Source organism: Rhinatrema bivittatum, chromosome 3, assembly GCF_901001135.1.
Source record: "Rhinatrema bivittatum chromosome 3, aRhiBiv1.1, whole genome shotgun sequence".
Classification (NCBI taxonomy): Eukaryota; Metazoa; Chordata; class Amphibia; order Gymnophiona; family Rhinatrematidae; genus Rhinatrema; species Rhinatrema bivittatum.
In genome coordinates this window covers 159,774,719-159,789,356 of record NC_042617.1, presented here as the reverse complement: position 1 = coordinate 159,789,356, position 14,638 = coordinate 159,774,719, and the positions used below count along the sequence as shown (strand labels likewise).

The window sequence follows — 14,638 nt, the reverse complement described above, 5'->3', positions numbered from 1 at the left end:
CTGGGATGCAACTCATCTGACCCCCATGGCCTTGTCCACTTCAGTTTTGTTAGTTCTACTCAAACACTTTCCTCGGTAAATGCGGTGATATCTATCCCACCTGCATCAGTAATCTTGCTAACCAGCAACAAAGACTTCTTTAGTGAATACTGAGCTGAAGTATTTGCTTAATGTTTTTTCATTTTCATCAACTTTCTCCACCTATTGCTCCATATCTGCTTTTAGTCATACAGTACTACCTCTGGCCTTTCTCCTTTCTCTGATATATTTGAAAATGTTTTGTCACATTGCTTTAACTTCGTTGATGATCCCCTCTTCCAACTGAGAATTTGCTATCCTGATTTCTTATCTCTTTTAGATTTTCCAGATATTTTTCCCTGTGTTCCTCTTTTTGAGTTCCTTTGTATGAATGCTGATTTTTTTTGTGATTATTTTTTTCAGCCATCTTCTTGGAGAACCACCTTGGTTTCCTTTTCCTTTTATTTACTTTTCTTACATAAAGATTTGTTGCTATTATGATAGCTCTTTTCAGTTTGGTCTATTGATGTCCCACTTCATCCATCATCTCCTAGTCTTCTAGCTCCTTTTCAAGGTATGTTCCCCATTCTACCAAAGTCCATATTTTTTAAATCCAAGACTTTGATCTTAATGTGACTTTCTTCCATCTTAGTTGTTATATCAAACAATTACATCTGATGATTCCTAGTGCTCAGGTGACACCTACCCGGACAATAGAAATACTGTCACCATTTGTGAGTACCAGGTCCAATACTTCCTCTCCCCTCATGGGTTCCATCACCATTTTTCTGAACAGAACCACTTGAAAGGCATCAACAATTTCTGTACTTTTTACAGATTCTGCGGAAGGTATACTCCAATCCATATCCATCAGATTAAAATCTCAACTTTCCTTCCCACCTTTTGGATGTCTTCAGTCAGATTTCTGTTCATAAAGATAAACATAAAACATTTTACATGAAAAAGGACATTCAAAGTACAGTTTTCTGAGACAAAAATATTACCAGCAACATGTATATTATATTTACACTACCTGAAAACCTCTGAGACTCCCCTGAAGTGCCTATTTAATGTGTTTTTTCCCAGTCCAACCTCAGCACTTCCTTCCAGCCTCCTCAGCTCTATTCCACTACCTCCTTTCCTTCTCCTCAGCTTGTCCTCAATCTGTACCCATCAACCTCTGATTACCCTCCCCAACTCCACCCGAGTACACCCTAAGCACCCCTGCCCAATCCCAATCCCAAACCCATCACTCTCTTCTTCCCTGCCTAGCCTGACTCCAGTAGACAACCTGACCCCAGCACATTGCTCAATCCCACTCACCAGCCCAGAGCCAGCACATTCTGACTCCCTAACCCAACCCCAGCCTGACCCCAGTACTCCCTTCTATCTCCCCAGCATATCCTGTTCCCTGCCTGATGCCAGCACTCCTACTCACCTGCCCAGTCCGGGGGATGGCTCCTGCTCCTGGAAACTCTGCAGAACTGCAAATCGGTAAGGTCTGGTATAAGGAGAGGTTCATGGGAGGTCCTGAGAAGGGAGAGCTTTCTCTGAAGGAAGCTCAGTGGGTGAGGGGGGCCCAGCACCTGTACCAGACTTTTTTTTTTAACTGCAATTTGATAAGGAGGGGGTGGGCAGAGGTCCATCTGGGGGTACTGGGAGAGGGGAGTTTGCTAAAGCAGGCTTGGTAGGAGAAGGGGCATGGATCCCAGACCCTGGGATTCATGCCTTTTTTGTTTAATTTTGTCTTTAATGTCTTTAATTATAACATTAAACTCTGCTAGCCATGAACTTGATAAAATCCCAATATGAACTTTAAAAGAAATATCACAAACCATTACCCCAGTCATCACTACGATCATCAATAAGTCATTACAAGAAGGAGAAATACTATTGCGCTCGAGGGTAGACCCTTGTCCTGTGGCAGTGGAGATGAGCCTCCTGGTACGGACCAGGAGGGAACTGCCCCCAGGGGGCGGTGCATGGGCGGAGACAGAGGCTAGGGAAAGCTTCACCACTGGAAGCCCGAGGTCCCCCCCGGGAGGAGCTCATAGGGACCCGGGCCGCTTGGACTTAGGTGGGCCTCGCAGGGTCTCCTGGGAAAGTGGAAGTCCAGCATGCTCACAGACAGGAGGAGAGCACGGTCAGGTTCGAGACTGGAGGTCAAATGAAGCAAGGAGGACCAGAACAGCGTAGGAGGTGACAAGACTAGGAACAAAGCCAGAATCTGGAGATGTGGTCGAAACAGTCAGAGTCCAGGAGTCATCCGAGAAGTGGTCAACAAAGCAGAGGTCAGGTACAGGAGGTCAGGTGAGGTCACAGGCAGGCTGAGGTCAGGAGGCAGGCAGCAGGCAGACGAGTCGAGTAGCAGGCTGGAGTCAAGAGGCAGGCGGCAGGCAGGCAAGTCAAGGAACAGACTGGAGTCAGAAAGCAGGCAGGCAGAAAGGTCAACTAGCAAGCAGAGGTCAGTACCAATGAGTCAGTCCAAAGATACTACCTGGGGAGACGAACAGATGAACAGGAACAGGAGGACACTGGAACTAGGAAGCAGGAACAAAACTGGAACAGAAGGATCCTGGAATGAGACTTGGAACAAGACAGGAGAAGGAACAAGCTCAGAGACAATCTAGCAACCGACCCGATTGTCAAGGCAAGGAAGTGCAAGCAGGGACTTCCTTATAATGAAGAATCAATCAGGGTACGCCATGGAGCTAGGACCCACCCTTGGCCCTACAAGAGGCTGGGCGGTCCATGCGCGCGCGTGCGTGCGTAGGGGCATGGCCAGCAGCACCAAAGATGCCGAGCTCCGGCTGAGGCCTGGTTCTCAATAGAAGGCCCGGCGACCGCCGCTGCGGGACGCCGGGGCCTGGAAGAACTAGCAGCTGCCGCTAGGGAGGCCGACCCGGGACCTGCCGTGGAACCATGAAGGTGAACAGGCCCATGCATGGGACAGGAGCAGACGGGGCACATAAGAGTACCCCCCTTCTAGGCCTCCCCCCCTACGCGGCCGTGGCTTGTCAGGATGAGCCCTATGAAAGGCTTTCTGGAGCTCCTTATCAAGGATATTATGGGAAGGTTCCCACGAATTCTCCTCGGTCCCACAACCCTCCCAGGCTAAGAGGTATTCACATTTTCTTCGCCACTGCCGAACGTCAAGGACCTCTCTTACCTGGAGGGAGGAGTCAGGTTCAGCAGAGACCCGTGGTGGAGAGGGAATTCTGCGTGAGGGCCAGGAGAAGACCAACAGCTTCAACAAGGATACATGAAACGTGTTATGGATTCCCATGACACGAGGTAGTTGTAGTTGGTATGATACTGCTCCCACTCTTCGGATTACTGGGAATGGTCCTATATACTTCGGAGCCAAGCGATGAGAGGGAAGTCTCAGTCGTATGTGTTGAGCGCTTAGCCACACCTTTTGGCTGGGACGGAAGACTGGAGCAGGATGTCTATGGATATCAGAATTGCACTTGGAGCATTTAGCAGCTTGAGAAAGACGCTCTTTTACTTGGTTCCATACCTGACAAATGGTGTGAGCCTTTGAGCTGCTGGAGACGGAACTGTCAAGGGAACAGGAAGAGGCAGACGGGGCTGCCATCCGAATACTACAGAAAACGGGGAAACATCGGTGGCTGCAGCAACATGCGTGTTGTGCGACAGCTCAGCCCAGGGAAGAAGTTCAGACCAATTATCTTGCTGATCATTTACATAGGAGTGGAGGAACGTCTTCAGCTTGGCCGATGTGTAGCTTAAGGAAATGTTGAACTTCTTACATAGAGAACGCCAATACTTGGCTGCAAACTGTGGTCCCTGATCAGAGATGATCTCCCTGGGGGAGTCCATGAAGGTGAAAGATATTCTTTAAGAACAGCTTTGCTAGTTCCGGGGCTGAAGGGATGCCTGGCAGAGGAATAAAGTGACCCATCTTTGAAAAACGGTCGATGATGACCCAAATCACCATGTTGTTCTGGGAAGGAGGCAGGTCCGTGATAAAGTCCGTCGAGATGCTCGATCATGGTTTGGTAGGTGCCGGGAGTGGTTGAAGTAAGCCCCAGGGCTTTCCAGTAGGCGGCTTCTGCTGAGCACAGATGGGGCACGAATCCACATAGTTTCAGGAGTCTTGCATCATATTGGGCCGCCAGTAGTGTCTTCATAACATCTCTAAAGTTCTGGCACGGCCCGGCTGGCCTGCCAACTTGGAGTCATGGGCCCATTTCAGAACTCGTTCATGTAACCTCTTAGGAACGACAGTTTTTCCAGTAGGAATTGTAGTGGTCACGGCAAGGGAAATACAGGCAGGATCAATGATAAAGCTGGGAGCTCAGGAACGTCTTCAGGTCCGTAATGTCACTGGAGTTGTAGTGAGGGTGATCCTACTGGATAGCAGATCTCCAGGGATGGAGGAAATGATTAACAGGACATCCCAAGGGACAGTGGGTATCTGGAGGTGGTCTACCAAGGCCTTCATTAGAAAGTTCCCATCGGCACTGGAGTCCACAAGAGCCAAGGTGGTGAAACTCTGATCACCTATGGAGATTGTCACAGGAAAGGTCAGTTGGGGAGTCAGAGTCATGAAACCTATGGTCAGCCCCCTGCTGGGCCCTAGGCTCTGAAGTTTCCCGGGCTGATTGGACGCTGTGCTAAACTGTGCCCCAAGCCACCACATTAGAGGCGTAGCCCTAATGTGTCTGGCGACACAGAAAGTGTTCCTCTGAAGAGAGGCATCCTTGCCTCAGCTGCATAGGTTCCTCAGTGCGAGCCACAAGAGGCAGGTGCAAGCTGGGTGGAGATGGTGGCCATGGTGAGCAGGGAGCCGACGAAATGACCATTTGGGCGGCCAGAGCTCCCTGGCCCACTCCTGGAAACAGAGATCTATTCTGCCGGCCAAGTCAATGAGACCTTCCAAAGGCCCCAGGAAGTCCCGAGCTGCCAGGTTGTCTTTTATGCAGGACGAGAGCCCCTCAAAGAAGATGGGGCATAGGCAATCCTCCCTCCAATTGAGTTCAGTGGTGAGAATCCAGAACTCTATTTTGTAATCCATTAGGGGACGGTTCCTCTGGCGCAGGTGGAGGAGATCTGTGCTCGATGTAGCTTTGCAACCAGGATCAACAAAGGTCTCGGAGGATCGGGTCGGCTTGTTCCCAGAGCAGTAATACCCATGCCAGGGCCTTGCCATCAAGATGGGAGAGAATGAACATGGTCTCTGGGAACAGTGCTTGTTGGAGGGAGAAGTGTATATAGCACTGATTAATAAACCGTCAACATTGTTTCGGGTCACCAATATACCGGGGATGAGAAGGCAAAGGAATTGAGGGACAACTCGTAGCCGCTTAGGTGTGTGGAACTGTAGCAGGCGGCGTTGGCGAAGCAGGGACCACCGTGGATTCTAGTCAGGAGTTGTGACATTCCACAGAGGCTGCCAAGACCTCAAGGAAGCACTGTTCCTGGATTTTGTGGGCCAAACTAAGAATAGCCTGAAAAGCAGTGGCCTTCGCTGGACCAGATGTGGACCAGATGTGGACCCTTAGGTCAAGGGCGCTAGCTGCAGGGAAGAGCCCCACAGGTCCCCACCATTGGCAGGCAGAGCTGGCAGAAGCAGAAGCCTAACTATAGCTTTGCCAGTACCAGCCCATGTTCCTCTTAGGTTGAGCCCTCAGATGCTGGGACTGGCTGGTTTTAGGTGTGGGTTTCTGTGGAAGTGAAAATCCATGAGAATGAAGTCGTAGCAGGCTAGCATGGAGAAAGTAGCAACATCAGGACAGGCAGCAGACAGCAAGGTCAGGTCCAGGCTAAGGTCAGATGCAGGCAGAGTTTTCGCAGGGTTGTGGTATAGGCAATGGTCAGGGGCAGGTGGAGGTGAAATAGTGTCGAGATCCAATCCAAACAAGCCAGAAGTCTGTTCCAAGGTCAAGCCAGAAGTTCAATCCAAAGAGAAGAGGAATAAGGAGGAGGAAAGAGAATAAGGGACCACCGGGGCAAGATAAGACGCTGAAGACAGACAAAGGAAAGACTGAGAATGAAGACACAAACTCAGGAGATGACCAGACTGCCAACACAGGACCCAGGAATAGAACACAAGAACTCAGGAACACGAACTAGGAGCAAGGCATAACAGGAATGGAGGAACACAGGAACACTGAGGCAAGGCACACTTCCAGGGAAGTCGAACCATTGCCAAGGCACTGGAGGGGTCTCTGTCTCAGCCATTTATAGGCCTGACTTGATGATGTCATTAAGGAGTGCCTCTGGCGGATTCCCGCCACTGGCCCTTTAAGGACGGGGCAGTTGGCGCACAAAAGTACTAGGGGAGGAAGGTCCTGTGGATCCAGCAGCGTCCTGCCACGAAGAAGGAGAAGAATCACAGCGCGGCTTCCTGACACGTTCAAAGGAGAGGCCCGGCACTGGGAAGCCAGCAAGAGACTGGAGGCACAGCGGATGGCCACATCTCAAGGGGAGGATTCAGCATCGAGAGGAGGTGAGGACAGGCTTGGGCTGGAGGTAAGGGCAGTGGTCCATGGGATAGGCCCGCAGACTGCCAGTCACATCAGATTGCTAGTGGATGGTGGGATGCACATGCACACTCAACCTCTTTTGGACAGACATCACCATGCAGTCTTGTGGTGCCAATCAGAAACCTTGCAGAAAAGTAAAAAAGGACACTTGGAATTCATATAGTATTAGGCCTATTTTAATACATGTTGGGAATGGGTAGCACTGAGAGGAGAGGAGAGGAGAGGATCACCTTGCTGGTGGCTGATAGGAATCAGTAAGTTTTTGCTTGGGACATTGTCTTTTTTAAAAGTATTGGGGCAAAGTTAACTATTTGGGAATATTATTTAGTGTGTTTGTGTGTATGTGCTTTTAATAGTCAGTAAGGCAGTGAATAAACGAGTTAGACTGTATTTTTAAATAGTCAGTCATTAAGGCAGCTAGTAAGCAGTAGGTAGTGTGTTTATTTTTTAAAGGTCTGTAAGGCAGCTAGTAAGCAGAACTGAGTGTTTGTATTTAAAAAAAAACAAAAAACCCACACAAACCTCCCCCCCCCCAAAAAAAAAAGTAGCCAGAAGCTAGAAATAAGCTAGGAGCAGTGTATACCTAAGTAAAAAGATTGAAAAGTTCAGTTCAGTTACTCACCTTGGAAAGGGGTTGAGGTAGTATGATTTGGTTTGAATAGGTACCAACATTTGTTAATCAAGAGAGCAGTGAGTCACTCTGGCTGACTAACTGAAGTTAGACTTTCAAAAGGGAAACTGATAAAATGAGAAAAATAGTTAGAAAAAAACTGAAAGGAGCAGCTACAAAAGTAAAAAGTGTGCAAGAGGCGTGGTCATTGTTAAAAAATACCATCCTAGAAGCACAATCCAGATGTATTCCACACATTAAGAAAGGTGGAAAGAAGGCAAAACGATTACCGGCATGGTTAAAAGGAGGGGGGGGGGGTGAAAGAAGCTATTTTAACTAAAAGATCTTCATTCAAAAATTGGAAGAAGGATCCAACAGAAGAAAATAGGATAATGCATAAAAGTTGGCAAGTTAAATGTAAGACATTGATAAGACAGGCTAAGAGAGAATTTGAAAAGAAGTTGGCCGTAGAGGCAAAAGCTCACAGTAAAAACCTTTTTAAATATATCTGAAGCAGAAAGCCTGTGAGGGAGTCAGTTGGACCGTTAGATGATCGAGGGGTTAAAGGGGCACTTAGAGAAGATAAGGCCATCGCGGAAAGCTTAAATGATTTCTTTTCTTCGGTGTTTACTGAAGAGGATGTTGGGGAGGTACTCGTACTGGAGAAGGTTTTCATGGTAATGATTCAGATGGACTGAACCAAATCACGGTGAACCTAGAAGATGTGGTAACCTGATTGACAAACTTAAGAGTAGTAAATCACCTGGACCAGATGGTATACACCCCAGAGTTCTGAAGGAACGAAAAAATGAAATTTCAGACCTATTAGTAAAAATTTGTAACTTATCATTAAAATCATCCATTGTACCTGAAGACTGGAGAATAGCAAATGTAACCCCAATATTTAAAAAGGGTTCCAGGGGTGATCCGGGAAACTACAGAGCGGTTAGCCTGACTTCAGTGCCAGGAAAAATAGTAGAAAGTATTCTAAACATCAAAATCACAGAACATATAGAAAGACATGGTTTAATGGAACAAAGTCAGCATGGCTTTACCCAAGGCAAGTCTTGAATCACAAATCTGCTTCACTTTTTTGAAGGAGTTAATAAACATGTGGATAAAGGTGAACCTGTAGATGTAGTGTACTTGGATTTTCAGAAGGCATTTGACAAAGTTCCTCATGAGAGGCTTCTAGGAAAAGTAAAAAGTCATGGGATATGTGGCGATGTCCTTTCATGGATTGCAAACTGGCTAAAAGACAGGAAACAGAGAGTAGGATTAAATGGACAATTTTCTCAGTGGAAGGGTATGGGCAGTGGAGTGCCTCAGGGATCTGTATTGGGACCCTTACTTTTCAATATATTTATAAATGATCTGGAAAGAAATACAACGAGTGAGGTAATCAAATTTGCAGATGATACAAAATTGTTCAGAGTAGTTAAATCACACGCAGATTGTGATAAATTGCAGGAAGACCTTGTGAGGCTGGAAAATTGGGCATCAAAATGGCAGATGAAATTTAATGTGGACAAGTGCAAGGTGATGCATATAGGGAAAAATAACCCATGCTGTAGATACACAATGTTAGGTTCCATATTAGGTGCTACTACCCAAGAAAGAGTTCTAGGCGTCATAGTGGATAACACATTGAAATCGTCGGTTCAGTGTGCTGCGGCAGTCAAAAAAGCAAACAGAATGTTGGGAATTATTAGAAAGGGAATGGTTAATAAAACGGAAAATGTCATAATGCCTCTGTATCACTCTATGGTGAGACCACACCTTGAATACTGTGTACAATTCTGGTCGCTGCATCTCAAAAAAGATATAATTGTGATGGAGAAGGTACAGAGAAGGGCGACCAAAATGATAAAGGGAATGGAACAGCTCCCCTATGAGGAAAGACTAAAGAGGTTAGGACTTTTCAGCTCGGAGAAGAGACGGCTGAGGGGGGATATGATAGAGGTTTCTAGATCATGAGAGGTCTAGAACAGGTAGATGTGAATCGGTTTTTTACTCTTTCGGATAATAGAAAGACAAGGGGGCACCTCATGAAGTTAGCATGGGGCACATTGAAAACTAATCAGAGAAAGTTCTTTTTCACTCAACGCACAATTAAACTCTGGAATTTGTTGCCAGAAGATGTAATTAGTGCAGTTAGTATAGCTGTGTTTAAAAAAGGATTGGATAAGTTCTTGGAGGAGAAGTCCATTACCTGCTATTAATTAAGTTGCCTTAGAAAATAGCCACTGCTATTACTAGCAATGGTAACATGGAATAGACTTAGTTTTTGGGTACTTGCCAGGTTCTTATGGCCTGGTTTGGCCACTGTTGGAAACAGGATGCTGGGCTTGATGGACCCTTGGTCTGACCCAGCATGGCATGTTCTTATGTTCTTCTTATGTTCTTAAGCTATGAGTAAATGGAAATACAGTCAGTGCCCGTTCTGTCATTAGGCACGGTTTTACCTCAGATGGCAACATTTTTGGGTGGCAAATATTGCCCCCAAAATATTCCTGCAGCAACCACTTCATTACCCTGCCAGACAAAAGTCCTAATGAAAGATGCCAGCGAGGTTCCCACACCCACTGGCAAAAAAAGAGTCCCTCACTGCCATATAATTTATTGACATGCCAGTGGGAATCCTATCTGTTTTGGCAGGAAGATAAAGTCCCCCCCAAGCGCCGCGAGCTGGCCTCACTAGGGAGCACAGCGGCTGGGTGGGAGGCTGGGCCCAGAAAGCCAAAGAAGAATCAGTTCCAATCCCGGAAAGGCAGCTGCTGGCGGGGAAGCCAGGCCCAGACAACTAAACATGACCTGGCAGCCCCCATCAGGGAAGACAGCGGCTGGTGGGGAGTCTAAGCTCCACAGCTGAAGATGAGCTGGAGCCTGCCAAGTGAAGAGGGAGGAGGGTGAGTGAGTAGAGGAGATGGGGTGAGAGAGGGAAGGATGGGAAATTGGGGTGAGTGGGGATTGAATAGAGGGGAGGGGTGAGTGGAGGACATGGGTTGAGAGAGGGAAGGGTGGATATTGAGGTGAGAGGAGAGTGAATGAGAGAGAAGAGAGCTAATTGAGGAGAGGGGGTAAGGGAAAAGATGGAATTAGGTGTGACTGGAAGGAGGGAGCTTGTGAGAGAGAGCATATAAGAGAGAGGGAGGGTGCATGTGAGAGAGAGCATGTGCATGAGTAGGAGAGAGAGAGGAGAGAGTTTGTGTGTTCTGTACTATCTCCTCCACCAAATCCCTAACAATCTCTGGAAGACTGGAAACCAAGTGTTCCCAAGTATGGAGAGCTGGAGAGTGGGAACATTTTTTTCCTTATTACTTTTAATCATTGAGTGTGATTTGAGGCGTCTGCTGTTTTGAAATATTTTATTGATGTTTGGGAAATTTGTAAAGATTTTATATGATTTTCTAATTATTGAATATTTTATTCATCACCTATTTTAAAATATGTATTCTTTTTGTTAGTATAGTTTTACTATTTTGATTGATGATTCATATTTCTTGGACCAATGTTCAAAGTTATCTGTTTATCTACGTTATCTGGATATAACTTATCTGGTTAAATTAGAAGGGATATTTAGCGGTATGTCTATGCTGCTGAATATAGCTGGATAAGTTCTAGTTAGCTGGATAAGATATATCTGGATAACATTAGACCTGCTATTGGGCAGATCTAATTTATTCATTTAACTTAACCGGATAAGGCTGAATAAAGACACTTATTCGGTTAAGATAAGTTGCCCTGCCTCGATCCGCCCATTGCCCTCCCAGCTAAGTGGCAGCCACAGAGTATGGCCGGATATTCATTGGCTGCCACTTAGCTGGATAAGTCCCTATTTATCTGGCTAAGTAGTGCTAAATATTGGCTTCCTTGATTTTGTTTGATGATATGAGGAATGACATTTCTGTTTTTCTATTGATACAAGGGTCCGGCTTGTTGTGGCTTCCAGTTCAGTTTTGGTCTGCACATTTCTATTTATATTTTATGGTCTCTTTATTCTGTGTTTGGTGAGGGACTGTCTGTGTCCTACATGTGTGACCGACGTGAAGTATTCTGCTAGATTGTAGTTTCTGTGTAGGGCTCTATAGCAGCCTGGCTTGTTTTCCTAATAGGAGGTGTATTGATGTTTTAGGGCCTGGTATAATGTTTGCAGTGTTGCCTTTTCATAGGTAGGGATATTAATGTTTGACTTCTGGCAGTTAGTACTGTTCTGGTGTAAGAGGTTTACTCTATTGTAATTGTAAATCAGTTTACTTATGGCTTTCTGAGCACCCAGCCCACACCCAATACTTGTTACAATAGGCCTAATACCATGTGGGTTCCAAGTGACATTTTTGCAGGTTTTTAATGCATGTAAATATATGCATGTTGAAAGTGATATTTTTACCTCAGAAAACTGTACTTAGAATGTCATTTTTCATGCAAACTCTGTTATTAGAAATATATAATAATTGTGTCTGTGGGAAAGGCCAGGTTGGGGGGGAACAAGGCTGTAAGGTTCACCTAGGATTCCCACTACACTTGCACTACACTTGCACTCACCCATCTCCATCTCTTACTTCCCCAGAGCGCAGTTGCTAGGGAAGGATGGTAGAAAAATATTAGGCTTCCTGGGAGTGTAGCAAGGTTGCCAACTTCCTAGACATATTATTACTGACACTATAACTGCCATTCCTTAAGGAATGCTAACCCCTGCTTCTCCTCTTCCCCAGCATGTCAAATCACCAAATGGGCCAGGCTCCAAGGGAGACCCCTCCCTTTGCCTTCTGCTGATTTGATCTGTGTTGTGCCTGTGGGTGGGTGGGGAGAGGATGCCATGTCATCTCTCACTCAGGCACTAGATTGCCTTGAGCTGCTTCTGATTACAGTTACAATATAGTAAACATCCAAGGCCAAAACAGCAATAACTGCCTGCACTCAAACAGCAACAATGCTACCTATGAAATAAACATTATAAATATAATACCAGGCCCCAAAACACTAATCCACCTCCTACACAGAAACTACATGCTAGCAGAATACCTTCCCTCAGTCACACATACAAAACACAGACAGATCCTTACCAAATACAGAATAAAGAGTCCATAAATTATAAATAAAAACATGCAAACAGAAATTAAACAGGGAACCACAATAAGTCAGATTCTGTATTCAGTGCAACAATGCAAAAACAGAAACATTACCATTCCTCATAAAATATCAAATAATAAAATAAAAGAAATATAAATCATCAATATTAGTAATAACATACTAACAAAAAAGAATATTTCAAAACAGCTGATAAACAGAATGACATCCAATAATTAAAAACTCATAAAAAAAATTTCCAAACACCAATAAAATATTTCAAAACAGCAAACACATCAAATTAAAATCAATAATTAAAACCAATAAGGATAAAAAATCCCCTACTCTCCATATCTTGGAACTTTTGATTTCCCTATGCCCTTAGATTGTTGTGGATTAACAGGGTGAGAGAAGGGGAGGGAGGGCAGTTGTTGCATACAGACTTTCTTCTGTCTTCCTTATATACACACTCATGCTCAAGCACACATTTTTCTCTCACAATCACAGACACATACACATGATCCCTCTCATACACACACATGTTCAATCACACACAGACACACTCTCTCTCAAATAAATCTCTTTCTCATTCATATGCACACATGCTCACTCCACATACACAAATGCTCTCTCATTCACACATATACTTATTCACATACAGATGATCTCTCTCTCACATACACACACTCACATGCTCTCATTTACAAACATATACTGTCGCTCACACAAACACACGTGCTCAATCACTTATGATTTCTCTCACTCATACACTCACACATGCTTTTTCACTCACTCACACTCACTCTCTCACACTCACTTTTTTTCCCCTCTGGAAACATAAGTGGCAGCAGCAGCCTCCTACTTAAGACCTCATGGCCGACAGGACTCTTCGTGCTGTAGGGGCAATCGATGCTTTGCCTCCTGCTCCTGATGGTAGATGGCCAATATTGCTCCTCCTGCTCCTATAGCCATGCTGCTCCTCTTCCTATTCCTGAAAGCCTTACTTGCCGATGTTGTTTCTTCCATGGGCTGTACTGTTCCTCCTCTTGCTCCTGACCACTACATGGGCCCAAGGTCAATGCTGCTGCTTCTTCCTGCTGTTCAGGCCCAGCGCCAATGCCACTTCTTCTTGCTTTGCCACTCCTCTTCCTGCTTTTGTGGCAGTGACACCGCTTCCCGCCCTCACAGGCTCATGCCACACCTCTTCTGGTTCACATCGGCGGGAAGAAAGAGATGCCATTGTCACGCTGCCCCCAGATCTGTGAAACTGTAGGCGGTCAACTAGTCTGCCCAATGCTTCCATCAGCCCTGAAAAGAGAACTGATGGTCAAAATCAGGAAACAGAGGTGCAAGGAGGAAAAGTTAGAGCCCCCTGTGAAGATTATAGAGCAAAAGTAGCCCAAGCAGACCTGAGGAAGATAAATGAAAGCTGCAGAGAGAATGGTGAGGAAATTTCTAGAAGACTTGTTCAGTGGTGGAAGTGGGATTTTCCTTGCCCATTGCCCTAACCACTAGGCAACACCTCTTCCCTACAGTACAAGCCAAAATGTAAACTTAAACAAGAAGATTTTGAAAAAACAGGAGCATAATAATAATAAGCATACTCTTCATTCAGAAAAATTGTTAAAAATCGAATAAATAGCAATTAGATAAAAAAAAAAGGGGAATGAATTGGTAGTTTAGAAACTGAAGTTACACATTAATTAAATAATGAATATTTTAAGGAATGTAGCCAGTGCTGCTGCTTTACACCATAGTAGTTTTAAATGTAATTTACATCTATCGTCTTTAAAAGAACTGTTATTAATACTGCTGAGCATTGCAGTAGTTGGCATTATGAAATGTGTGTAGCTATCGGAAAAACAGTGTCATCATGTATTAATCGTGTTTTGCCATGAGATTTCACCCAAAGTCTGTCAGTATTAAAGATACGTCAGGTTCCCAGAGGTTTGACACTGGTGCTTTGACATTAGAGTTAAGGCTTTATAAATTTAGGTAGAATTGCAAAGGAGCTGGAGATCATGAGACAGATTAAGTAATTCACGTTTCCGAGCTAGTCAAAATGGATTTTGATATTGTGGTCTCCCTTTGTAACAAATCTTGATTATTATAGCAAACTGAGTCCATGCATCCAAAGTAAAGCTGTACGATACTTGCTATGGCAGGTCAGTGCTGTAACAGGTATACAGCAAAATACTTGCTAAAGCAGCTCTTTGTTTTAACAAACATTCTTTTTAAATCTCAGTCTCTCTTTCAAAAGTACCACTCCAGTTTTTTTTCAGGTAATTCCTTTATTAGGTTCGTCCAGCTTTGAACCCTCTCATAATCACTTCTGTACCTAACCTGCATATCAGAGGCCTGTGAGAGCTTTTATGCTGAGATAATGAAATTACACTGAGACTATCTTTAAGTTAAATTTGTTTGTAGT

General features: G+C 45.0%; 1 protein-coding gene across 5 annotated transcripts in view; it reads left to right on the top strand.

Annotated features, from left to right (window-relative positions):
• Positions 1-14,638, top strand: part of RASGRP3 (RAS guanyl releasing protein 3) — a 305,296-nt gene that overhangs the window by 146,873 nt on the left and 143,785 nt on the right. For 3 of the 5 annotated variants that reach the window (XM_029593880.1, XM_029593883.1, XM_029593879.1), the window contains one exon: positions 1,417-1,512. The exons of the other annotated variants lie outside the window; for them this stretch is intronic. The gene's annotated coding sequence lies outside the window, so the exon portion shown is untranslated. The remainder of the gene's footprint in view (positions 1-1,416; positions 1,513-14,638) is intronic. 5 annotated transcript variants of the gene reach the window in all.